The sequence below is a fragment of the Furipterus horrens genome, unplaced genomic scaffold (assembly GCF_987537825.1).
Source record: "Furipterus horrens unplaced genomic scaffold, mFurHor1.1.pri manual_scaffold_5, whole genome shotgun sequence".
In the NCBI taxonomy this organism is placed as follows: Eukaryota; Metazoa; Chordata; class Mammalia; order Chiroptera; family Furipteridae; genus Furipterus; species Furipterus horrens.
The window spans coordinates 135,947,177-135,973,967 of NW_028327175.1; the positions used below are offsets into that span (position 1 = coordinate 135,947,177).

Genomic DNA, 26,791 nt, shown 5'->3' on the forward strand with positions numbered 1-26,791 from the left:
ATTTGCCAAAATGAGATTTATTTCTGTGACTTCATATGTCCTTGGGTGTGGTTGGCACAAAAGGCACTAATGGGATTTCTGTTATCTATCTCTCTGAGCAGGGCAATTTAAGCTATTTACTCCCTGGTTGGGGAGGAGAAGTCTAAACCATTTACTATTACGTGTCCTTGCTTTGGGAAGATAGAATTTTGCGATTTACTAGATGGCTATAAATTGCTTGGCACTTTCAGTTTCCCTGTTCCATTGTCCTCCTGGCTTACTAACCTATCTCAGTATCTTGTTTTATACCTATTTGTTCCTCCTGTGAGGTTATATTTCACCCAAATGTTGAGTTCTAAAAGTTAACTACTAAGCAAAAGGCAATATTCTGTTCTATTCTGTACCATTCTGTTTGTTTGTTTTTTTTAATGCTGAATACCCTGTAAATTGATCTCACAACCCACTAATGGATCATAGCCCATAGTTTGAAGACATTGTCTTAAATCATTCATGAAATATTAATAGTATTTTCTGTAGCTGATATTATCAGTTCCTCGAACTCTCTATTTGTGTTTCTCTGTGGATCATAATTAATCCTGCAGTTTGTTTCTTGAAGACAAAGCCATTCCCACCCACTTTGTAAGACCATCTGAACAATGCTCTGCATTGCCTGGGATATATATTTATTGTGGGGAATAACAGAGTTGAATCACCTTTCTCTGTTTTTCTTGAGCATTTGCAATCAGATTTACATAAACCTAACTATAATTTGAATCTACTGAATTAGCTTCATCTAATTCCAAATCTAGAAATAGTATGTTTATATCCTTTAACTATTTAATCTGTTTGGTGGGGAACTCAAATGTTGGAAAATTTTAGTTTCATGTAACTAAGATAATTAGCTTAGTAATCAATGTATGTAAAAAGTTATTGTTTCAGGAACTGGAGGTATGACCCACCTTGACTCCAGGTAACCATAAGCAATTCCACCTTGTGCCTCAGGAGGACTGCAAGAAATCAAGATAGTATCTGATCCATTGTACTCCAGGGTGACCACAGCCCAGGACACAAAGACCACAGCTCAGGGCACAAGTACCACTGCCCAGGACACAGATGAAAGAATGCTGCAGCTTTTATCTGATGATCTGTTTAACATTTTCCCTGAATCCCAACACCCTTACTTACTCTTCTCCTTATAAACAGGTCCTGTTTATAATGGAATTTAAGACAGTCTATTAGGGTACAAACCCACCATCTCGTCAGATCCCCGACCACCCGAATAAAGCGCCCATAAAGATTCAATCCCTGTCTCTGCGTATTGGGTCTTGTAGATGACAGGCAGTACGGGCACTGGCTTTTCTGGTTTCATGTTGAGTACACCTAAGTTTTTCTTATCCCTTTTGTATAAGCTTCACATATTGTATACCATCACTATCAAGAGATTGAATACATGAAGGCAGACAATAGCCAGACCATGTATGATGATAGAATTCTGTTCTACACACAACCCCTGTAGCAACTGGCCCAGAATGGTCAGGATTTGACCAATGACTGTCAGTTTCTCTATTTCTTTGCTCCCTCTCTCCAACTTCCAACTTAGGACCAACCAGAAAAAGTCAAATATGCTCCCCAAACTTAACGTATAAGCTTTCCTGTTTCTAGTTAGTCCGCCTCCAGCTTTCTGTGACAACAATCTCCAATCAGAGTAAACCTGAAATGTATTTTTTCTACTACAAGGCTTTCCCACCCCCGATGGTCTTTGAATAACTGCGAACAGCATGTGATGGTGGTGACTCCCTTGCTCTGCAAGCTCTGAATTCTCATTTAGGTAGGTGTTCATTTCCACACTACATTTGTTGCAAATTTTCACACTTGGTTGTTTATCTTTGATTTTTTTAATGATGTTATGATTTTGCTTATGATGCTTTTAAACACGTGTTCTAAAATTGTACGTAATCAGGTCTACTTAACCCGTTGGTTTTTAAGACTTTCTATTTGCTCTTTTGCTTGGCTTATCTTTCTCAAAAGATGGTGGGATGAATTCATACACTAGTTTCTGCTCCTCCCTAAATCCCACTAAGTGACAATGGTGGTGGTGGGGGCATTAACCCCTCCAAGAAAAGGGCAAAGATAATTCCTTTTCCTTGCTGACCCCCCAACCTCCCCCACATAGAATAGTGACAGACTGGATTAGTTTTCAAGGCAGGAGATTGGCAGTGTCTTGCCTGAATACTAATGATAGCAATACTAGCTAATGTTTATTTAGTACTTACTATGTGCCAGACACTGTCTTATATACATTCACTCATTTAATTCTCACATTAACTCTATGAGGTAGGCACTATTATCATCTGCATTTTACATGTAAAGAAACTAAGGACCAGAAAAGTTAGGAAATTAGCAAATGAGTGGTAGACCCTGCACTGGAACATAAGTTGTCATGCTTCAGTCTCTACTCTTAATAATTACCTTACTGTCTCTTTTTTAGTAAAGACTTAAGGATACTGACATCAAGAGTTTTCCACAAAACAGCCCCCTCCAGCTCACTCTACAATGAAACTCCCAATTGAAAAGCCCTCCTCACACAAAACTTATAACTTCTTTAATTTAAATATTTTATTGTTTATACTATTACAGTTGCCCCAGTTTTCCTCCTTTGCCTCCCTCCACGCAGCCCGCTCCCAATTCCACCATTAATCCCCATTGTCCATGTCCATGGGTCATTCATATATGTTCTTTGACTAATCCCTTTACCCTTTGAGTGCCATGCATAATTCAAAATTTGGATCAACATGAGAAAAAATTATATCAATGTATAACCTGAGGAACAGAAAAAGAGAACAAAACATAAAATATGAATTATTCCATTGTTATTTACATTTATAGCCATCGAAAAAAGAGTCGCTGGAAATGATGCTGGCACTTTTGGGAAAATTTGTCAATGTCGCTCACAGCAATGTTGGTACTCAAAGGGTTCACCGTCTTTTTCCCCTCCCCTCTTGCAGCTGTCAATCTATTCCATGTTTCTCTGCCTCTGGTTCTACCTTGTTCATTAGTTTATTTTGTTCATTAGATTCCACTTATAAGTGAGATCATATGTTATTTCTCTTTCACCAACTGGCTTATTTTACTTAGCATAATAGTCTTCAGTTCTATCCATGCTGTTGCAAAAGGTAAGAATTCCTTCTTTTTCACTGCTGTGTAGTATTCCATTGTGTAAATGTACCACAGTTTTTCATGCACTCATCTACTGATGGGCACTTAGGATGTTTCCAAATCTTGGCTATTGTAAATAGTACTACTATGAACATAGGGGTTTATATATTCTTTTGAATGGGTGTTTTGGGATTCTTTGGATATATTCCCAGCAGTGGAATTGCTGGGTCAAAAGGCAGTTCTATTTTTAAATTTTTGAGGAAATTTCACTGTTTTCCACAGTGACTTCACCAGTCTGCCTTCCCACCAATAGTGCACTAGGGTTCTCTTTTCTCCATACTTCCACCATTGGTTTTAATTTGCATCTCTCTAATGGTTAGTGATGCTGACCATTTTCTCATGCCTAGGGGCCATCTGTATGTCCTCCTTAAAGAAGTGCCTATTCAGGGACTTCCGGCCAAGATGGAGGCTTAGACGGACACGCTAGGTCTCCCTCTACAACTAGAGAGGAATACAACTACTTCAAAACAAAGGATAACTAGAAATTCCAGAAAATAAAACTACACGGAAGCCCAACATATGAAGTTATAAACCAGCGGTGCCATTTGGGCAGGTAAGAGTTAAAGAGGGCAGTGCTGTTTGCGGTCGCACCTGAGACAGCGGCGGGGCGGCGAAAAATCCCGGCGGCAGTCAAGCCCCTGGCAGTGCGCGACCCCAGCACTGGGGAAAGCAGCCACCGCATCGCCTTGAACAGTGAGGCCCAGGGGGGCAGGAGGACGGATCCCGGTCTCCTAGCTGAATAACTATGTGAATCCATCTTGGACCCCCGCCCCCAAAGAAAGCACCACAGGGCTGCGAAATAGGTCGCAGACAGGCACCGGTCGGTGATTTGTGACGCGTACGCAGGCACTGCCCCCTGCCCCCTATAGCCAGCCCAAGAAAACAAAACGCATCTGTCAAAATGAGGCAGACAACTATAGAAATCCCGGTGACACAACTCACCAGGCAACAGATAGAGAACCTGACAGATGAACAGATAAGAAACCTGTCAGAGGCTCAGTTCTGGGCCATTGTTATCAGGTGGCTTACAGAATTCACAAAAGAGCAGGAAAAAGATAAGAAAGAAGCGAAAAACATTCATAACGAAAGGAACAAAACCACATACGAGACAGACGGTGAGGAAAAAAAATCCAGAGTTCATTTCAACAAACTGGAATATGGAGAAGGAACAAGCAGTCAACCAATGCAGCGAGAGGAAATGGGAAGCAACAATGAGAGGATCAGAAACCTCTGGGACAGCTATAAAAGGCCCAACATAAGAATCATTGGTTTGCCAGAGAGTGAGGAAGATGAACTAGAACTTGAAAAATTGAGTGAAAATATAATAAAGGAGAACTTCCCAGACTTGGGGAAGGGAATAGACTTGCAGGTCCAGGAAGCAAGGAGAGTTCCCAAGAGACTGGACCCAGGGAGAACCACTCCAAGACACATTATAATCAAAATGTCAAAAATTAAAGATAAAGAGAGAATCTTAAAAGCAGCAAGAGAGAAGAAAAGAATTATGTACAAAGGGGTCCCAATTAGACTATCAGCTGACTTCTCAAGGGAGACCCTACAGGCAAGAAGGGACTGGCAAGAAATATTCAAAGTAATGAAAATCCAAAACCTACAACCACGAATACTCTATCCAGCGAAATTGTCATTCAGAATAGAAGGACAGAGAAAGTGTTTCCAGGACAAAATAAAACTGAAAGAGTTCATTAGATCCAAACCACTGTTATATGAGATGTTAAAGGGACTGGTTTAAAAAACAGAAGCTAGGGAGATGAAACAAAGGCAAACTAAACAGGCAACGAGAGTGGAAAAGGAACTGTGGGTACGGGAAGCATATTGGGGGGAGGTCAACAGGGAGGGGGAGTGGGGAGAGGGAGGGAGATGATATAGGAATTGGGGATCATGGTAGGAGGGAATGGAATAGACGGAGAGAGGTTGGGAGGAACTGTATGCACAACTAATGGACATAATCTAAAAGGGGGGGACAACTGGAGGGAGGGGGGCCACCGGGTGGAGGGGAGCAGAGGGAAGGGAAATTGGCACAAATGTAATATTTTAATCAATAAAACACATTAAAAAAAAATAAAAGAAGTGCCTATTCAGATCCTTTGCCAATTTTTTAATTGGATTGTTTGTCTTCTTGGTGTTGAGTTGTGTAAGTTCTGTATATATTTTGGAGATTAAACCCTTGTCTGATATATCTTTGGCAAATATGTTCTCCCATACAGTGGGTTTTCTTTTCATTTTGATGATGGTTTCTTCAGCTGTGCAAAAGCTTTTTAATTTGTTGTAGTCCCCTTTGTTTATTTTTTGTTTGTTTTCCTTCAATTTCTTTTTTAAACTATTTTATTTATTTATTTATTTTTAGGGAGGAGGGAGGGAGGGAGAATGAGAGGGAGAGAAATATCAATGTGAGAGAGAAATATCAGTTGGTTGCCTCCTGTATGTGCCTGGACCAGGGATCGTATGCGCCCAAACTCAGAATTGAACCTGCAACCTAGGTATGTGCCCTGACCAGGAATCAATCCTGCAAACTTTTGGGTACAGGACGGCACTCTAACCAACTGAGCTGCACCAGCAAGGGCTTAGTTTCTTTTATTTTTTTTAAATATGCAATGTTTCATAAATTTGTGTGTCATCCTTGTGCAGGGGCCATGCTAATCTTCTCTGTATTATTCTACTTTTAGTATATGAGCTGCCGAAGAGAGCACTTAAATGTTAGTTCTGTTTCATTGCTTTGTTTTCTTTTTCAGCGACTCCAATTATATAAATGACTGTCCTTTACATGTATTCTATTTTTTCCCTTCCCTTTTTTCTTCTTTATTTTCATTTTTATAGTTGTTTTCCTGCCTTCCTTTCCAGGTAAACCATCATCTTGAGTGTTTACTTTTCTCCCTCTCTTTTTAAAAATAGGTTTTCATAAATAAGATATTCAAAGGTGTTGACCCATTACATAAAGAAACCCACATTAAAGAAAAATATACAGCCCAGGTCAGGTAGCTCAGTTGATTAGAGCGTCCTCTCAATACCCCAAGGTTGCGGGCAGAATCCCTGATTAGGGCACATACAAGAATCAACCAATGAATATACAAAAGTGGAACAACAAATCCATGTTACTCTCTCTCCCTCTCTCTAAAAATCAATAAATTAAAAAAAAAAGGAAAATATAGAAATTTTGGTAAAAGTTTAAATTCTGAGAGATTCGAGCCTGATGTCAAGCCTTTACATTGCTACAGCTTCAATTCCAAAGGCCCAGTAGACAAAACTCTGCTATCCTGTATAGTTTCTTTTCTCCTGGGCCAAGCAGCTTCATGGTGCTTCATACACCCCTTCTTTGCTCCTTGATGGATCTTAGAATCCAGTTTCTAAATCTTTGGATTTCCTTTAACAGGAAACTTCACAATCGTTTCCTAGGGATTTGTGCAGGTGAAAACAAATGGCAAATCAAATTCTTGACGCACGTCTGGATATATATTTTTTAAAGCTTCCTTAACCCTCTGCACCCTACCTCCAAGCTGAGTTGGGAGTCAGGTCCCCTCCTTTGTACATTCCTTTTTTTATATGACAATTACTATGGTGGGTTTTCTTGTCTCAGTCTCTTCTGGCAGACTTAAAGATCTTTCCATTTTTGTTTGCTGCTTGGTCCTCTTCTCTTAACAAACTGGTCTGCTATTACTCTTTGTCCAAGCCCATAACTCCCCACCTCACATTTCTTCCTCTCCTTGGAATATGCTTTTCAATCATGTAAGTTGGAAGACTTCCTTTATCTTTCTTTTCTTAAGTGTAGACCCTAGTGACTTTTAAGAATACTTATGCACCCATGTAACCAGCATGCAGGTCATGTCCCAGCATCCCAGACGCTCCTTCACCGTCTGTCAGTCAATACTTTCTCCCTTCAGTCAATACTACCCCATCAAAGGAAACTTATTTTCTGACTTCTGTCCTTGTTAATTTTGCCCTTTCTTGGTATTTATATATGTGAAATAACAGATTATGTAATCTTCTGTGTTCTCTTCGGCATTATGCGCACCGTGCTTACCACGAGGGCATGGTCCGTGTCGCAGTCTGCACTGTGGTAGCTGCGGGTGAGGAGGGTGCTGCCAATATCCGTTCTTCTGGTGATGACGAGGTCAAGCTGGTGCCAATGGCGGGAGCGGGGGTGCCTCCATGACACCTGGTGGATCTCTTTGCACTTGAAGAATGTGTTTGTCACGCACAGGCCATGGTGACACGAAAGCTCAAGCAGTCGCTGACCATTCTCATTGATCTTTCCTCTCCCAAAGTTTCCAAGGCAGGTGGGCCAGGCCATGTGGTCGGCTCCTACTCTTGCGTTGAAGTCTCCAAGGAGATAGAGAGCGTTACTTCTGGGGATCTTGGATAACGCTTCGTCCAGTGCATGGTGGAACTGTTCTTTCTCTTCGATGGTGGCGCAGAGGGTTGGGGCGTACGCGCTAAGAATGCTGACTGGGCCGAAAGTTGTTGACAATCGGAGGGTAAGTAATCTCTCTGTGCCTCCTGTGGGTGGCTCTATGGAGTTAACAAGCGTGTTCTTCACAGCAAACCCAACACCGTGCTGTCTTGGTTGGTCCGGAGACTTCCCTTGCCAGTAGAAGGTGTAGTTGGTTTCTCTGATAGTTCCGTTGTCGGCCAACCAGGTCTCCTGTAGAGCCGCAATGTCGATGTTTAGTCGTGCCAGTTCCCTATCGATGACAGCGGTTTTCCTGGCACCCTTGATCCACGGAAGGTCTGCAGTAAGTCCGGGGCACATGGTCCTGATGTTCCAGCTAGCGAGGCGAAGAGCCGGAGGCTTCTTTCTTGTTGTTTGCTTGGAATTAACTGGTGCGGGTGTTTTGTGGCCCACTTTTCGAGAGGCGCCTCTCTGATCCCCACGCACCCAGTGAGGCAGGCAAGCCATGGCGAGACGGCACCTAATTGGCTGGGGCTGCCCAGCTTGAGGCGGGCGGTAGCTGTCCAGTGAGGTGCGATGACCTCTCCCACCGTCAGAGGAGACCCCTGGCGCTCGTTTCCTTCGCCAATCGGATGAGCTTATAACCGGTATCTGTCTCCTCCCGTGTTGAGTTGACATCTTGCGATGATGCTGGAGTGTCCTCTCCAGTGAAACTGAAGCTACAGAGCCTGGGCAGGGTGATATGGAGGGTCTGCTGTTGCCCATGCAGCAGACCCCCCCTCTCTTCGCAGCTGAAGGGTCCAAGGGAAAGACAAAGTCAATACAGCTTGGGTTCAGGTGCGCCGCAGGAGTTGCCGGTGTTGACTACAACGTCAAACCGCCTTAGGGACTCCGGCTCCGGATTTTCTGTCGGGGTTTACTCCCTTAGCCTTTCCCCTGAAGAGGTATGCCGCAAGGCAGCGGAGGTTTTTTGGAGTCAGAGTTTTCCTTCTCTGATTTTAGAGATGTCCTTCCTCTTTCCTCCTTTACAGGAGTAGAGATGGCCCACTTGATGTAGACTTCTGTAAAGGGTGTTTAACATGTCTGGGGCTCCATGGTCCGCAGCTCCTGGGCCCCAGGGGCCGCGCCGGGTGCCGCCCCTCCTAACGCCCACGTTATCAACACCAGTTGTGCCAGCAACCCAGTTAAGACCCAGCAATTCATCAACAAGATGGAAGATGCACTCGGCGAGGGAGTGGCGGCAGATGACATTATCGAATCCAATTGGCCACGTCTCCGCGACGCCATATACAACTCCGCCATTATTGCTTACGGGAAGAAAGAGCGGAAGAACACTGACTGGTACGAGGCTCACTGGGAAGAAATGGAACCCGTGATCGAGGCTAAGAGGAAGGCCCTACTGGCTTACAAGGCCACGCCCACTCCCAGTACACTTCAAGCTCTACGGGCTGCCAGGAATAAAGTCCAGAAGACCGCCCGCCACTGTGCCAACACCTATTGGCTAAACCTGTGCAGAAGCATTCAGGAAGCCGCCGATATAGGCAACGCACGAGGAATGTATGAGGGTATCAAGAAGGCAACAGGCCCAATCCCCTCCAAGATCACCCCCCTTAAGTCCAAGACAGGTGAGGTCATCACTGACCAGTAACAGCAAATGCAGCAGTGGACCGAGCACTACCTCGAGCTGTACACAACGAAGAACACCGTAACAGACACTGTTCTTAACGCCATCCCAGACCTACCAGTCATGGAGGAGCTAGACACCCCACCTACTGCAGCAGAGCTCAGCAAAGCCATCGACCGCCTCGCTTGCGGGGAAGCACCAGGAAGCGACGGAATCCCTCCAGAAATCCTAAAGAGCGGGAAACCAGTCCTGCTACAGCCGCTCCACCATCTACTCTGTCGCTGCTGGAAGGAGGGTTACATCCCCCAGGATATGAGAGATGCCAACATTATCACCATGTACAAGAACAAAGGAGACCGCAGCGACTGCAACAACTACCGGGGCATCTCTCTCCTCAGCGTTGTCGGCAAAGTATTCGCCCGGGTCGCTCTTGCCCGCCTGTAGACCCTTGCTTCCCGCGTCTACCCAGAGTCCCAGTGTGGCTTCAGAGCTGGCCGTTCAACAGTGGACATGATCTTCTCCCTACGCCAGCTGCAGGAGAAGTGTCACGAGCAGCATAAACCACTCTACCTCGCCTTTATCGACCTTACGAAGGCGTTTGATCTGGTCAGTCAAAGCGGTCTCTTCAGCTTGCTACGGAAGATTGGCTGTCCACCACATCTGCTTGCTGTGGTCATGTCCTTTCACGACAACATGCACAGCACGGTGTCCTACAACGGCGCAACCTCTGAGGCCTTCCCAGTCAGCAGCGGAGTAAAGCAGGGCTGCGTCCTCGCGCCTACGCTGTTCGGAATCTTCTTCTCCATGCTCCTCCAATACGCCTTTAAGGACTGCAGCGAGGGTGTCTTCATTCACACCAGATCCGATGGCAAGCTCTACAACCTGGCCCGTCTACGAGCCAAGAACAAAGTCAAAGAGGTGCTCATCCGTGAGATGCTCTTCGCCGACGACGCAGCTTTGACATCACACTCCGAAGAGGGACTCCAGCAGCTAGTCACTTGCCTTTCCCACGCATGCAAGGAGTTCGGACTAGCCATCAGCCTGACGAAGACGAACGTTATGGCTCAAGGCATGGGGACTCCCCCATGCATCACCATCGACGGGTACACCCTGGAGGTTGTCAACGACTTCACTTACCTCGGGTCCACCATCTCGAGCTCTCTGTCAGTCGACTTGGAGGTCAACCGGAGAATCGCCAGGGCAGCCACAGTTATGGCCAGACTGAACCGGCGAGCGTGGAACAACTCCAGCCTCACTGAGAAAACCAGACTGTGCATCTACCAAGCCTGCGTACTCAGCACTCTCCTCTATGGCAGCGAGACGTGGACCACCTACGCAAGGCACGAAAGGAAACTCAACAGCTTCCACATGAGGTGCCTGCGACGCGTCCTGCATGTCGCCTGGCAGGATAAGTTCCCCAACACCGAGGTGCTGAAACGAGCCAATGTGAGCAGTTTGCATGCAGTTCTTAGCGAGAGACGCCTCAGGTGGCTCGGCCATGTCAAAAGAATGGATGCAGGCCGTATCCCCAAAGACCTCCTCTACGGCAAGCTAGCAGAAGGCCAGAGGATGACAGGGCGCCCAAAACTGCGGTTCAAAGACATCTGCAAAAAGGACATGACACAATGCTCCATAGATCTCAACACATGGGAAGTTCAAGCAGACGACCGCCTAGCCTGGAGGCTCGCGGTCAGGCAAGGTACGTCACGCGCGGAGGCTGCGCGCAACGAGGAGGCGGTCCAGAAAAGATCGAGGCGGAAGCAGCGTCAACAGCAGCAACAACGGCCATCTGCCTTCACCTGTAACAAGTGCGGCAGGGATTGTCACTCCCGAGTCGGACTGCACAGCCATTCTCGGCGGTGCAGATAGACTCTCAAGAAGCTATGCCATCGTCTCTCGAGACGGACGGCTGCCGCCGCTGACGAATCTTTTGTGTCTGGCACCTTTCATTGTTACGTATATGAGATTCAATGAGTATAGCACTGTATAGATTTCATATTTTATTTTATTGCTGACAAGTATTCCCTAAGCAACTATAACATGCTGGGCTTTACAACAACAATCTTGAACAACAAGGGCTGTGGCTGTCTAATTGTGTGTTCTTTTGATGCCCAGCATGGTCAGCATTGTATACACAGGAAAATATAAAACTAGACAATGAGAACGCTTTTAATCATCACCCTCAGCAGCTTGCAGGAGCTATGCATTATAGCCATAGCTATAGGATGGTGCCTGGGACAGAGGCGAGACTGCCTTTAATATATCGTGTAAAGCAGTGCTTGAAAACTTTTGCATCAGAATCCCATGAAAGGCTTAATAAAACACAGTTGTGGGGGAGTGTCGGGAGGGGGGCAATCCCAAGAGTTTCTCAATCAGGAAGTCTTAGTTCTTGCATTTCTAACAAGTTCCCAGGGGGATGCTAATGCTGAAGGTCTAGGGACCACAACTGGAAAACCACTGCTTTAAGGTGCTAGGTTCACAGAACTTGGTGTGGTTCTCTCACCGACACCTCACTACCGCCCTCATCAGTGGCAGCCCATAGCTCCTGTATCTCCTCTGCGAAAGCCTGAGGCCAGTTCAGGTCGCTTCTGCTTGTACCAGGCACCTGTGCTAAAGATCTCTCATCAGACGCCTCTGGGTGCTGAACCAGCATGGAGGAAGCTAGGCTCAGGAAAGCAATGTAGTAGTCTCTTATGCTGCTTTTTCATGAAGTCAACCACATAGTCATCTTCAAAATTGGTAAGGGTGGACATTCGGTCCAGGTCAACATCTAGCTCGAGAAGTCCTTGGTGACCACACCTGGCTGGTCATCCAGGATGTCCTGAGGTGAGAGTGTACTTTTGCTGTCAGGGGTAGAGGGCAGCAGAACCTCCCAATGGTTTTACATTCTGGAATTTATCAGACAGATGGGACAACAGGCTGCTGAAGGACATACCAGAGAGTTCAGTGACTTCAGAGACCTGGGAGTGTGTGCTAAGTGATATGATGTTCTCTGTGGCATCACAGTCTAGCTTGCCCTTCTCCTTCAGTTCTCCACCTACCTTTCCTGTTCCTGCCCAGAGAACCTCTTCTCCAAGAGCTGATTCTCATGGTGAAAAGATAGCCTCCTCAGGGTGGTTTCAAGGTCTTGGGATCCAGGTGTGCATGGAATTCTCTGTTCCCTTCCTTTCTGTTTGTATTAGGTTCTCTGCTTCACCCTGACTGGTGTGGCTCAGTTGGTTGGGTATTGTCCCACAAGGCAAAAGATCACTGGTTCAATTCCCAGTCAGGGCACACGCCCAGGTTGCGGGTTCAGTCCCCAGTCATGTTGTGTGCATATTGATGTTTCTCTCCCTTTCTCTAAAAATAAATAAATAAAATATTTAAAAATAGTAAGAGATTCACTGCTGCTTTTTTTGGTGTTCATTAACCAGATGGGAAGACTCGTTTTTAGGCTGCTACTGTTGTCAATGACAGACAACACTGTCAATGTCACTCCTGTTGAAGCTGGATGGGAGCCGATGATGCTGATCCACCGAACATGATGGGATTCCCAGCTGAGGGTTGCATGGAGCCTGAGAAGTTTCAGGATGAATGGGACAGGGACTGCTGTTTTATGACTTAGTTGATAGTCCTTACAGTCTCAAAGATGTGCCTCTGGTGGTTATGTCTGGAGAGTCTACTTCTTCCAACTGTGGTTCCTTGTTCTGCTGCCAAGTTGCTCATGAGCAACAGGTTCACCAAGGGCTGAGATGTTCGACATGGTCAGTTTGGGAGGTTTCCATTTTTTCTTGGGTCACATGAAAAATCTCCATACAATCTACACTCTACACGCTTGTCCTCCAGCTACATAACTTACCTGTCACTGGGCACCTTAAAGAAGCCATTAGAGCTGGACGAGTTTTACCATAACAATTTAGGGACTAATTCCAGAAAGTATTTAAAGGGGAAGTCCCTTCTAATCCACAAGCTAAAATTCTTTTGTTTTTGATAAAAATAAGATGGTTTTTCAATAAATTAAACTTAAAAAACTAGATGGTTCTTAAAATTGGCTGTCTGGATTTTGGAGAATTTTGATTTTGCTGGCCGGAAAAGGATCTGTCCATACCAACTAAAGCCCTTCAGCTGGGCTATTCGTCGGCAGCCATCCGTCTCGAGAGACGATGGTGTAGCTTCTTAAGAGTCTATCTGCACCGCCGAGAATGGCTGTGCAGTCCGACTCGGGAGTGACACGGTATCTGTCTCCTCCCATGTTGAATGGACATCTTGCGATGACGCTGGAGTGTCCTCTCCAGTGGAGCTGAAGCTACAGAGCCTGGGCAGGGTGATATGGAGGGTCTGCTGTTGCCCATGCAGCAGACCCTCCCTCTCTTCGCAGCTGAAGGATCCAAGGGAAAGACGGAGTCAATACAGCTTGGCTTCAGGTGCGCCGCAGGAGTTGCTGGTGTTGACTACAACGTCAAACCGCCTTAGGGACTCCGGCTCCGGATTTTCTGTCGGGGTTTACTCCCTTAGCCTTTCCCCTGAAGAGGTATGCCGCAAGGCAGCGGAGGTTTTTTGGAGTCAGAGTTTTCCTTCTCTGGGCTGGGCTATTACATCAGGAGAACTAGCCCAGCAGTGCACAGTGCCACCCGGTGGTTAGCTTGCCTCAGAAAGGTCTTCCTTCTGAAAAGTGCATGACAGCAGAGAGGGGCAGGACCACAAGCAGATAAAACCGCCCTGCAGAATGATCTGTAACAGCGATTTTCAGCCTTCTGCATCTCATGGCACACATAAACTAATTACTAAGATTCTGAAGCACATAAAAAATTATGCTGTATTATTTTTTGCCAATCTGACAAAAAATAGATATAATTTTGATTGATATACAAAACAATAATAACAATAGTAATTACCTACCTTTTTTGCTCTGAAGTGACTTTTAAAAAGATCAGGTGCCTATACTTGTATATGAGGATTTCTGGTACCAAGAAATAACCAACCAGACGCAACCTTATGTGATGTGACCAATGATATGCAACTCCATTATATGACCTATATACGGTTTAAGACAGGGCAAACACACTGTACAGCTATTGTTGTGTTGACTATTGTCAGGTTTTTATTTGACAAGCTAGGAGAAAAGATATCAGTTCCCCTCACTAAACAGTTAGGTATTGTACGTTTAAAAAATTCTTGGTGGGGGGACGGGTCCAAGAAAAAAAAATTCTTGAGGCACATCAGTGTGCCGCGGCGCACGGGTTAAAAATCGCTGATCTATATATAAATAAAGGCCAGTGGCAACTGCCACAAATTTATCCTCTGGTTTTTGAGATCTTGTCTCTCTTAGCTTCCAGTTTCTCGTCTGAACAATAGGGGCAACCAAGTGAACCTGAGGTTCCCTTTCTGGATTGTGTTTCTTTTTATGGACTAAAATCCCCTCCTCAAGCTTTACTGACACTTCCTCTTTCTCTTCCTGCAAATAAAAAAGAAAATAAAACCAAAGGCTTTATTTGAAAATGAACATTTTGTTCTGAGTTAATTCCTGCTTTTGGAGAGTTCATTTGGCAGAAGAGTAAGTTGCATAGGGATTGCATAATGAGGCTCTAGAACAAGCAGCATGCTTAGGAAACAATACGAGAACATTTATTTTTTCCCTGCTTTCCACCCCTGAATCGTGAAAATCTCATTACAGAGTATTGGGAAAGGGGGAGGAGGAGCCTCACTTCCACGTGTTACAGCTCCTGGTTGATGTTGTTTCACACCTCATACAGGTGTTACCTTCTGCAGCTGGTGATAAAATACTATTTGCTTGGAAATACAGTCAATCAAGCAAAAGAAGGAAGGTATGAAAGTACGATTAATGAATTGATTACTTAAAATGGTTCCTTTGTTAAAGTGACCAAGAGTCCCCATTACTCAGCATTAGACATTACAAACATTTTACAGTTTTGCCTATTCCGTGGGCAGTAATGATAACTAGTTGTTTAAGTGTGCATTTCTTGTACTACCTCTGAGCATGACCATTTCAGAAGTTTATTGTATGTTTATACTGTAGTTCTCTTTCTATGAATTTTTGTTCCTGTCCTTTGCCCATTTTTCTGTTAGATGTTTATATATTTCTTTTGTATTAATTTGAAAGAGTCATTTACATATTAGTAATATAATACTGTGTCATACCTTACCAAAAGTCTTTGAGAATATTAATTTATCTTGTAGCTTTATGGTATTTTAAATGTTTCTGTGCTTGAAAACCCATCAATTTTCCCTTTATGGCTTCCAGGTTTCTAGTCTTTCTTAAAGGGCCATCTTTAGGTTAAACATGTTATCTTTCATTTTCTTTTATTTTAATAGTTCTTTGTTTTTGTGTCTGTGTTTTTGATCTCTGTGAAATTTATTGTTGTTTATATGTGAGGCAAGAGGTCTATAACTAGTATGGTTATTGAATCAGTAATCAAAATCCTCCCAACAAGGAATAGGACAGTATCAGATGGCTTAGTTGGTGAATTGTACCAAAGATTTTAGAAGAATTAACGCAACTATTTCTCAAACTCTTCCAAAAAATAGAAGAGGAAGGAACATTTCTAAATATACTTTATGAAGCCAGCATTACCCTGGTACCGAAGCCAGACAAAGACACTGCAGGAAAAGAAAACAGTAGGCCAGTACTCCTGAGAATACAGATGTAAAAACCCTCAACCAAATACTAGCAACCTCAATCCAACAGCACATTAAAAGGATCATACACCAGAACCAAGTGGGATTTATCCTTGAGTTGCAAGAATAGTTCAGTATATAAAAATCAATTATGATACAGCATAATTAATAGAATAAAAAATAAAAATCACATGGTCCTATCAGTAGATGCAGAAAAAGCATTTTGACAAAATTCAACATCCTTTCATGATAAAAACTCTCAAAAAACTAGGAGTGGAAGTCAAATACTTCAGCATAATAAAGGCTATACATGAAAAAGCCCTTTCAATTACAGAAGCATTAATGTGCCATGTACATTTTGAAACATTTGAAACATTTGTAGTTAAGGCTTCTAATAAGGAAGTATGAGTCCTCCCAATTTATTCTTTTTTATTTCGGGACTGGCAAAAAAGGGTCCCTTGAAGTTTCATATGGATTTAGGATCAACTTATCAATTTCTGCAAAGAAACCCTTTGGAACTTGTAAGGGACTCTGTTGGTTCAGCAGGTGAATTTAGAGATTGTTGCTTCTTCACAGTATTAGAAGTTCTTTTTTAAAAAATAAGTTAAAAAATTTTCAATTACAGTTGATGTATATTATATTAATTTCAGGTATACATTTATATAACTTAAGAAGTGATAACTCTGATAAAACTAGTACTCATCTGATACCACACATAATTATTACTATATTATTGACTACATTTCCTGCGCTGTACTTCACATCCCCAGGGCTATTCTGTAACTACCACTTTGTACTTCATATCCCTTCACCTTTCCACCTATTCACTCCCAACTCTCCTCACATCTGGCAACAGTCAACATATTCTCTGTATCTATGAGTCTGTTTCTATGCTGCTGTTCATTTATTTTGTTTTTTAGATTCACATTTAAGTGAAATCATATGGCATTTGTCCTCTGTTTGACTTATTTCACTCAGCACAATACCTTCTAGGTCCATCCACCTTTATGCCAACATTATAAAAATAGTTTCTAAAATTTCCTTCTAAAAGTTTCTTTTTTTTTCTTCAAATTTTGCACCTTTGATATATTTGGAACTCATTCTTTCAAAAATAGAGCATGAAGTAAGGAGTCTAGTTTTGTTTTCTTCCAGATGAAGACATTGGGCTAGGCACATAAATCATATTTTCTCTACTGAATTAAAATACCAACTTTGTCATTAAGTTTGGAATATATACTTAGATTTGTTTCTCATGTTGCTGTACCATTCATTCACTGATTTGGGGGGATATAGTAGGGGGAATTGGATGAAATCATTCAGAAGTCTGTATGGAAGAAACAAAGTCTGAGAAATCAGAGAATTATGATTAGTGACAAAGTAGATGCTAAAAATTTCTATGAAGATGTTCTAATCAAGAGTATGATATTTTCCCAGGAGTTTGAAAACTTTCTTCAGTCATGTTTTGTTCCTCCAATATAACAGCTATTTTCAGTTATTTATTTCATCTCCCAGTGTTTACCTGAATAGCACAAAAGTCAGCTTCCAGGAAATCCCACATTTACCAGTTTTCTGGGCACACTTTTTTCCTGTCTCCTTTTAGCTCCCTCTTGCACTTCTGCCTCATGGTTTTTCCTAGAATATTTTCTCCTCCCTGCTCCATATGCATAGTTCTCACAGAGTTCCAGTTCCAGTTTATACACAGACAACTTTGTGTTCTCCTTCCACTTGATGTTATTTCATCAAATGTACAGCCATGTAAATTTGTGTTTCACTTCTTTGCATTTGATGTTGTTTCTTAAGTAGTTTTCTCATCATGTCTTATCTTTAAAAACTGTATAAATCCATCATGTAGTGATGACATAATTGACAATCATTTCTCTAGTGTTGAACAGTTAAGACATTTATTATAAAATATTTTAAAACAATTAAAACTCTTTATATCAAATGTTTTCAGAAAGTAAACCTCTGGGAATATATAGCATGAGAGAAGAGGAGTTTAAATTTTTATTACACTTGATATTACCCTTATTTTTTTGCTGGAGAAAATGATTAATATTCTAAAATAAATAAATTTCTTTTTCTTTCAAATTATTTTCTTGAAAACATATTCCCCAACTGTCCAGAACAGGGGAAGAGGAGGACTTTACATTTTATTGCTCTTGACATATATTGTTGAATTTTACACAATGGGATTCTAGTAATATTATCTGATTTCAATGTTTATTATAAAATCATAGTAATAAAGACAATGTAGCATTGGTCTAAAGATAGACAAGTAAATGAATTAATAGGATAGAAGATCTAGAAATAGATTCCATGTATATAGATAATAGATTTTTCATAAAGGTGAAAAAAACAATTGACTAGAGAAAGGATAGTCTTTTTAAAAAAATGCTGAGAAGACTTGGATATATACATGAAAAAATAAACTTCAAACATACTTCACACCATACACAAAAAATTATCTCAAAATGTATCATAAATCAAAATGTAAAGTCTATAGCTGTTAGATTTCTAGAAGAAAACATAGGAGAAACATTTGTGACCTTAGAGGTAGGCAAAGATTTCTCAGAGTTGACACCAAAAGTACAAGCCATATGAGAACAAATCAATAAATTGGACTTCATCAAAATATAGAATCTCTGCCCTTAGTAAGAGTTAATTAAGAGAATGAAAGTGTAAACCACAGATTAGGAGGAAATACTTTCAAATCAAATATATGACAAAGGACTTGTGCTCAAATATATAATATCCTCAAGACTTTATAAGAAAAAAAAAGAGCAAAAGACACTTCACCAAAGAAGATGTACAGATGACAAATTAAATATGAAAATATGAGCAGCGTCATTAGTCATTAGGGGACTGTAAATTATAATCACAATAAGTACTACTAAACTTGCACTCCAATGGCCAAAATTAATAAGACTGACCAGTAATAGAACAACAATAAAAAATTTTTAAAAAGACTGACCAGACCAAGTGTTGACGAGGATTTTGAGCAACTAGAACTCCCTTATACTATTAGTAGTCACTACATATAGAGCATATGTCTCTATAAAGATTGGTACATAATTGTTAATACAGCTCAATTTGAAATAGCCAAGATTTTGAAACAACTCAAATGTCAATCAACAGGTACATGGATAAAGAAATTTTGGCACACCCACTCAATGAAATACTATGCAGTAAAAAACGGAATGAACAATTAATATATACCATGACGTGGATGAATCTCAAAATCATTATGCTGAGTGAAAGAATTCAGATTTTAAAAAGTACATACTGTATAATTTTGTTTATATAGAATTGTAAGAAATGTGAACTAATGCATAGTGACAGAAAGCATCAGTGGTTGCCTGGGGTTGGGGTGGGTTCATGCTTAGGGGGATGGAAGGGTACACAACAAAACTCTTAGGAGTGAGTATGTTCATTGTCTTGACTGGGTAATCATTTCACAGGTGTAGTATCTGAATGTTCAAACTTATCAAATTGTATTCTTTAAATAAAGTTATTTTTAAATGTTATCTTTCTATTTTTATATTACCTCTTGTAAAAACAAGCATTCCATGTATTTAAACATTAGTAATTATTGCTAATGTTTGAGAAACAGCATTAACAAGGAAAACAAAATTCCCTCTTGGCTTCAATATTTCTGGAAATTTACATAGCTTGACAGCATGAACTTTTAATACTTGCTCTTCAAAAGCCTGGATTTTGAGCACTGGCACTGCTACTTGTTAGCTCTAACGATGAGCCAGTCATTTATCTTTTTTGTGACTCAATTTCCTCATCTGCATAATGAGAATAATGGGTCTACCTCCTAGGACTGGTTTGAATATTTAAGACTATTAATACACTAGAGAGTGTTTTACATCTTGTTGATGGTGAATAACATGTAAAGTTCTTTCTTTCCTGTTTTTTTTCTTTTTCTTTTTTTACATGAAAAATGTTTATTAGTTTCATCACCAGATGACCTAGTTTACACCTTGGGCCTTGAGAGATTAGATCAGAGTGAAGATAATTCCTTTTTAATTTTTTAAGGTTGCCAGGAAGCCAGGGCAAGGATGCTAGAATGAGGTAAGATGTTAATGACTGTGATGCCCACCGCCCTCATAAGCTGGCAGTTCCAGCAACCTAGTTTCACATATTTAAATATGACATCAACATCCTCTTAACTTCTGCTGGAATCTACCCCTCACCCCAGCACCATTGACAAGCACAAATGCCAAAGAAAACCCCCCTAGATAACCTTGCTTTATTTTCAAGGCCAGAGCTGAATTTTGAAACTGTTTTGTTCCTGGATAAAACAGAACTTATGTCCATTTAATAGTTAGCCTAATAGCCAGTATTTCCATATCAGACAGTGTGTCTCAGCATCAGCTGAGAGCTTGTTAGATATGCAGATTCTCATATCCCATTTTAGATCTACTGAATCTGAAAGGCTGAGGATAGGGGCCATAAGTTTGCCATTTAATGGTCTTCCCAAGTGATTCTGATACAGCCTAAAGTTTGAGAACCGCTGCTGTAATATATACTATTGAATTGTATACATTGACTATCCATTTACTAGTTACTGGAAAATTAAATAACTTCCATTAAAATTTTTTTATTTAAAAAAATTAATTTATTTTTCTAATTACAGTGGACATACAATATTATATTAGTTTCAGGAGTACAATATAGTGATTAGACCTTTATTTACCTTACCAACTTATCTCCCTAGTAAGTCTAGTACTCTTCTGACACCACACACAGTCATTACAACATTATTGACTATATTTCCTGTGCTATACTTTACATCCCTATGACTATTTTTATAAGTAACTCATAACTGATGGCCTTTTCAACCAATGAATGCATAAATAAGTGGAACAATGAACTGATCTCTTTCTCCCTCCCCCCCTAAAATAAATTTTTTTTAAAAAGTGCCATCTTAAAAAAAAAAAAAGTTATGCAAGCATCTGAGGAATTTGACTTTAGTGTAGTGTAGTGCAATTTGGGCAATCAAAGTGGTAATTTACGAAGTTCCTGTTTTTAGGAACTTGGACAATTAAAAAAAAAAAGACAAAAACAAACCTCCAGAGTCTTTACGCTCAACAGGCTGTGGTTTGTTTTTTACAAATTTGCAGAATAAACTTATAGTATTCTTGGCCATTGTGTTAAGACAAATAAGATCATCTCCATGTGAATTAAAACTAAGGACAAATTTTCAAGTTCAGTGGTGCCCTTTTTACTTGTTTTCCATTACTGAGGGCCTCATTTGTTCATTTATCAACCAGAGTAAACTAGGCTGAAGAACAGAATTCCATCTGGAATATTCTGTTTGGTTTGAATAGAAGGAAGAAAATTTTCAGCATCTGCCCCAGTGTCTCCTCTGTATCAACTGCTGGTGTAAATCCACAAACAGGTACGGACTCCCACAGCTTTAGCTCTCAATTATATACCATGATTCTGTAAAACTATCTATGGGGTAAACACTGGGATTATGAGTCTCTGCTTTTTCCTTCTTGTCACATAGGAAGGTGGAATTGAGAGCATTACTGAGACCTGTACTTTCCACTGAGGTACTCCCTTCTTAGACTCTGACGCTTGGTGGTGGTGGTGGTGCAGGGGGGTGGGGGTGGGGGGAGTGTACACGCGTGTACTGTCCTGATTTTGTTTTCGTGTTCTCTAAATTCTTTGTATCCTAAAATCTAGGTCACTGGTTTCCAGACTCTGGGACTTCACAGAGCATTAAATTAAAACAAACACTTTTTAAAATTGGAAAATTGTCATAAATTTAGTTAATTCAAGTTTGCCAAGCAGGAATTAATAGGAAAATAACCTTTAATATCACGATCACTTTACTTTTAAAGAGGACGTTTAGCAACAATCAAAGTAAGTATTAAGGGCATAATCATAGAATAAAGGACTGGCCTTTTAAAGAAAGACCATGGGTAGCGTAACACCAATAATACCTTTCTAAGAGGCAGCTGGGCACAGCAGATAAACAAACAAGCAGGTTCTGGGCTCAGTGATCCTTGGGTTGGAAATCCTTGTCCCTCTACCTGCCAGCTGTGTGACCTTGGACAAATCACTTTATCTCCTTGAACCTTATTTTCATCATCTGTAAAATGGACTTAACAGTAGTGTTCAGTACATGGTTTTCTTTTTTTGTTTGTTTCTTTGTTTTTTGTTAATTCAATATTTATTGTTATTTTCAGTGTGACATTTGGTCTTGTTAAAACAGCAACAACAACAGCACCAACAGGATAAAATAAGTCACTTTTGCTAAGCCACGTCACCAAACCTAAACTTAATAACTAACCCAAGAGCAATTTCAGCCTCTCCCAAAAGTGGAATTTTAAACCAATCGGCCTGGAATTTCCTGATCTATATCAGCGAGGTAATCTGTATGAAGAAGACCCTGACATTCCCTTCCCCCACAAAGAAGAGGCCCTGGCCTGAAAAGAATTCTTCCTTTCCTTTTGCTATTAATTTCCCTTCCACGCCCTTCTTCCTGTGAAATCTTCCATTTTGCACAATCCCCTTGGAGGTTCTTCCAGTTGCTAGATGGGATGCTGTCCAATACATGAATTGCTTAATAAAGCCAATTAGATCTTCAATTTTTCTCTATTAAAAGTTTTGTTCTTTAGCAGTCTGATAGAAACGGTAATAGACAGAAGTAGTTCCTTCTTTTTCCCAGCATTATGGAGACATAATTGACATAAAACATTGTATAAGCTTAAGGTGTACAACATAGTAATTTTATTGATGTAGATATTGCAAAATAATTATCACAGTAAGGTTATTTACTACATCTGTCACCTCACATAGCTAGTTTTAAAAATTCATAGTGTTGTGTAAGGATTTTGTTAATGATCCACAAATATGGTTTTTGTGCTTTTAGCACATGTCTGGAACAGTTTTGAAATATGTTAGTTATGATAAATAATGGTGAAAAGTAAGTTCTGTCACCTTGTCTCCCCCCCTGCTAATTGAAAGTTATTTTGTATTTGATTTCACTGATTCAAATGTCTAAATGCTGGGATAAATCCATTTGCCTCTATTCAGTGTTCTCTCCCTGAATTCTCTTAACCCAACTGGGCGTGGCTATATTCCAGTGCTGATTCCTGGTCCTGCAATGTCTGGGATGCTAACCCCTCAGACAGTGCCCAGAACCACATAGCAAACTCAGAAGAAGGACACAGGTACGGTCTCAGTATCATCAAACATTTGGGCTGATTCCCACGCTCTCTCTCCTGTTTCTCAAGTAAGCAAGGGCCTGGCTTTCTGATCAGTAGCTATACAGGCATTGCCTGTGACTCATGATCTTCCTGACCAGCACAGAAACACCAAGCTCCGCATCCAGACTCCAGCCAGGCCAGCCTGTGAGAAATGACTCCTGCTTTTGTTTTTATGTTAATCCTTTGTAGCTTCAAAGGATTCCAAAACTTCTTTTCCACATCTGGTCCTGAAAACAAGAGCTGATTTTTAAAAGCCAGATTCTTGTTGTGTTTGAACAGTGTGTCTTTCATATTTTCTTTGAAGCTCTCTTTAATAGTTGCATGACCCAGCGTCTTTAAAAAAAAAATTTATATGAGTTTATTTGAGGTAAACTGATGACATGTGCTGGGGAGCAAGAGCTCACATGTTCTCACCCAGCATCTTTCTGTCTACTTTATGCAATGCAAGTATAGAATAAATGAGAATAGGAAAAATAATTGAAGTATTCAATTGTACACATTACATATCTGTTTCAAAAGATACATTAAATAAAACCAGCTTTTCACCAAGAGATGTACAGTAAATGAGTCCGTGCATTCTGGGAAACTTTGCAACATCTAGGCAGAGCCAACATTTGAGGAAGCTAAGAGAATCTGTATCCGATCAGTTTGTGGCAGGTTTTTTTTATTGCCAATCTGCGAGTTGCACTGAACACATCATTAGCATCACTTGTGCAGGGAACTGATCTTGTTTAAGAGGGGAGGCAAGCTCTAGCTTCAATTTTGCATTCATTAAAACATCTCCAGAATTTCATTGACATCTTATACAGTATGGTTTAAAAAAGTAAACGTGGGCAATCATGAAGATGTCCTTCTTCGGGACCACATGGTCCCAGGACTTGGACAATCCAATGGAGACAACCCAAAGGGAAGGAGAGAGAGTGGGGGGACTGGGGAGCCAAGAGGCTACCGTTTGTTGTTTCACTTTAGAGAGACAAATTTATAACACACAATCCATGGTCCTGCAATCTTCTCTTTTTATCTTTTCTTTCTGTCATCTGGCAAGATGCTTTAATGAAGGCTTCAGCTTTACTCTGGAGGTCTTCCTTGTCCCGCAAATGTGTTCTATATATAGCTTCAGTATTCAATGGATCATCACAATTCGAAGGATCAGTAAATAAAGAGTTTAATTCTTGAACAACCTCCTTCAGTGTTCTCTGATGGGAGTCCAGCCAGTGCCATCAATCAAATTTTCTCTTGGTGAACATAGACATATCTCACCTGTCTCAGGGGTGTTGGGGTCCCAGCATTCACTTTGGGAGGTACCACGTTGTACAGAGTGAGAAATGCAAGTTCAAACTGAAAATTTTTACCCTGGTAATGACCCTCATCTGGGGTTACAGTTAGCTGAAAGCAATGAAGCTCCTTGGGATCAAGAAAGTGTACTTTACAAGTACAAGGTAAATTAACTTCAAGCTTTGCAACTTCTTGCCTGTCACAGAAACCTTCTGAGGGGAGTCACACTGAAGTCTGGACCCTTCAAGGCAGTCATCCCACTTCTACTTGCTGGTCAGCATTAGCATGACTGCTACTTTAACCTGGGCGCCCAGAGACAAGTGAGGTGAGCCCAGTGACCAGCACCGTGCTGGGCCTGGCAAGCAACGTGGCGCTTCGTGATGGTTTTATCAGCCTTCCTTTCCCTCCCTCTCCTTTGGGCAAAGGAGACTTCATCTCCTATTCTGAGCCCGTTTCAAGGTTGGAGAAGCCCTTAAGAGGCTGTGTGTATGTGTTTTAGGGGAAGGACCCCACCTCAGCTATGTTTTGCAGGTTCACAGAACTAAGCTGGATCATCCCAGAGGGTGGAGGATATAAAGCTCCTCTGGGATGGGTTCCCAGACACTGGTGGGATAGAGAGGATGACTGAATCCTGGAAAGCGGCTGTGGTATATTGTTAGAAATGGTCCCCAATGTATCACGCTCTGTTTGGCCACAATCTTGCAATTGACTTTGCCACTCCTCATTTCAAGTACATCCTATTTCCCTGGCCCGTGAATGTTGGCTAAGCTTATGACTTGCTTTGACCAGTAGAATGCAGTGGAAGTAACGTGCCGGAACTTCTGAGCACAAGCCTTGAGAAGTCTTGTAGCTTCTGCTTTTGCTTAGATATCCCAGTTGCCCTGTAATGAAGTCTAGGCCATCTTGCTAGAGAGAGAGAATCGAGATGTTTCAGCTGACATGGGCCTTTGTGGATCTTCATGCTCAGCCCAGCTACAGTGGACCGTAGCCACAGGGGTGAGCCCAGAGTTTACCATGAGGAACAGAGATAACTTGGCCTCACTTAACTCTGCCCAAATTCCTGGCCCACAGGAGCATGAGCAATACATTGGTTGTTTTAAGCCCTTACTTGCTGGAGTGGTTCGTTCTGTAGCACAAGATAACTGATATGGTAGCCACGTGGCTGCTGGGGCACTCCAGCTTAGGGGACCACAGTAAGGTTAGCTGGGAGGAAATGGACATCACCAATGTGGGGGCCCGTTCTTAAACAGACCACAGTTCTCTGGAGTAGGGGCCATGGTGCAAGCAGGGAGACATCTTTGTTGGTGCCTATAAGCTCCCTGGGCTCTTGGGGTACAGAGACCTCCCAAAATAATTGAGGGTGAATATCTATCAACCATGGACAAAACCGAGGGATTGAGTTAGTTTAATTTGATTTTTAAAAATAAAGAAATGAGATATTTCTCATATCTAAGTGTTACGAAGCAAATCTAAACACTTTTACATGAATCTATACATACATTGTTTACATTGAACATTCTCTTTAATTTCTTCTTTTTGCTACAAAATTTGGGGAAGTAATTTTTAAGCAGCCCTAGTTTGCAAACAAAAGAAACTTATTTAGTGTCCACTTCTGCAGCAGAGACTTCACGGTTCAGATTCTTCGTTTTTCTTTGTTTCATGAAGGTTTTGTGTGTGTGTGTGTGTGTGTGTGTGTGTGTGTGTGTTTGTACAGTGAGATGCATACTGAAATAGAAGATTATTAGCAGCAAACTAGGTCAGGGGAGAAGAGGAAGCATTGGAGAGGATTGGAGAGTTGTTTTCCTTTCCCATCCCCTATTCATGGTGCTTCTGCACTCTGAACACTGAAGCATGGAGAGTGGGCCAGTGAGTAAGTGGGAATTCACAATAAATTTGCCAGAGTCTTCCAGATTCACTCAGTATTCTAACAGTACATCTGGTGCTTATAATGCCTAGTTCCTTTGAAAAATTTCAAAGTAAATGCATATGCAGTACTTTTCTGTTCAGAACCTTCTAACAACTTCCTATTCAGTGTAAAATTCAAAGTTCTTCCCATGGTATGGTAGGCAGAATAATAGCCTCCCAAAGATGTTCATATCCTACTCCTCAGAACCCGTGAATATGTTACTTACAGGGAAAAAGTGACTTTCCAGATGTGGTTAAGTTAGGAATCTTGAGATGGGCAGATGACCCTGGATTGTCTGGTGGGTGCATTGTAACCACAGGATCCTTACACGAGATAGAAGGAGGCAGGAGAGTCAGAGAAAGAAATGTGAATAGACACTGGAATACTACACAGCAGAAAGAAAGAAGGAACTCCTACCTTTTGCGACAGCATGGATGGAACTGGAGAGTATTATGCTTAGTGAAAAAGAAATGAGAGATGTGTGTGTGTGAAGGAGGGAGAGAGCGAGAGCGAGAGCGCTTGCACGAAAGAGAGAGAGAGAGAGAGAA

The 26,791-nt window shown here is 41.6% G+C and overlaps 1 non-coding gene and 1 pseudogene across 1 annotated transcript; both read right to left on the minus strand.

Annotated features, from left to right (window-relative positions):
- LOC150009915 (NEDD8-conjugating enzyme UBE2F-like) overlaps positions 1-24,624 on the minus strand; it is a 56,536-nt pseudogene extending 31,912 nt beyond the window's left edge.
- On the minus strand, positions 5,794-5,900 carry LOC150009916 (U6 spliceosomal RNA). The gene has a single exon (XR_016511448.1). It is a non-coding gene; the product is annotated as a U6 spliceosomal RNA (small nuclear RNA).
- Positions 24,625-26,791: the final 2,167 nt, after the last annotated feature.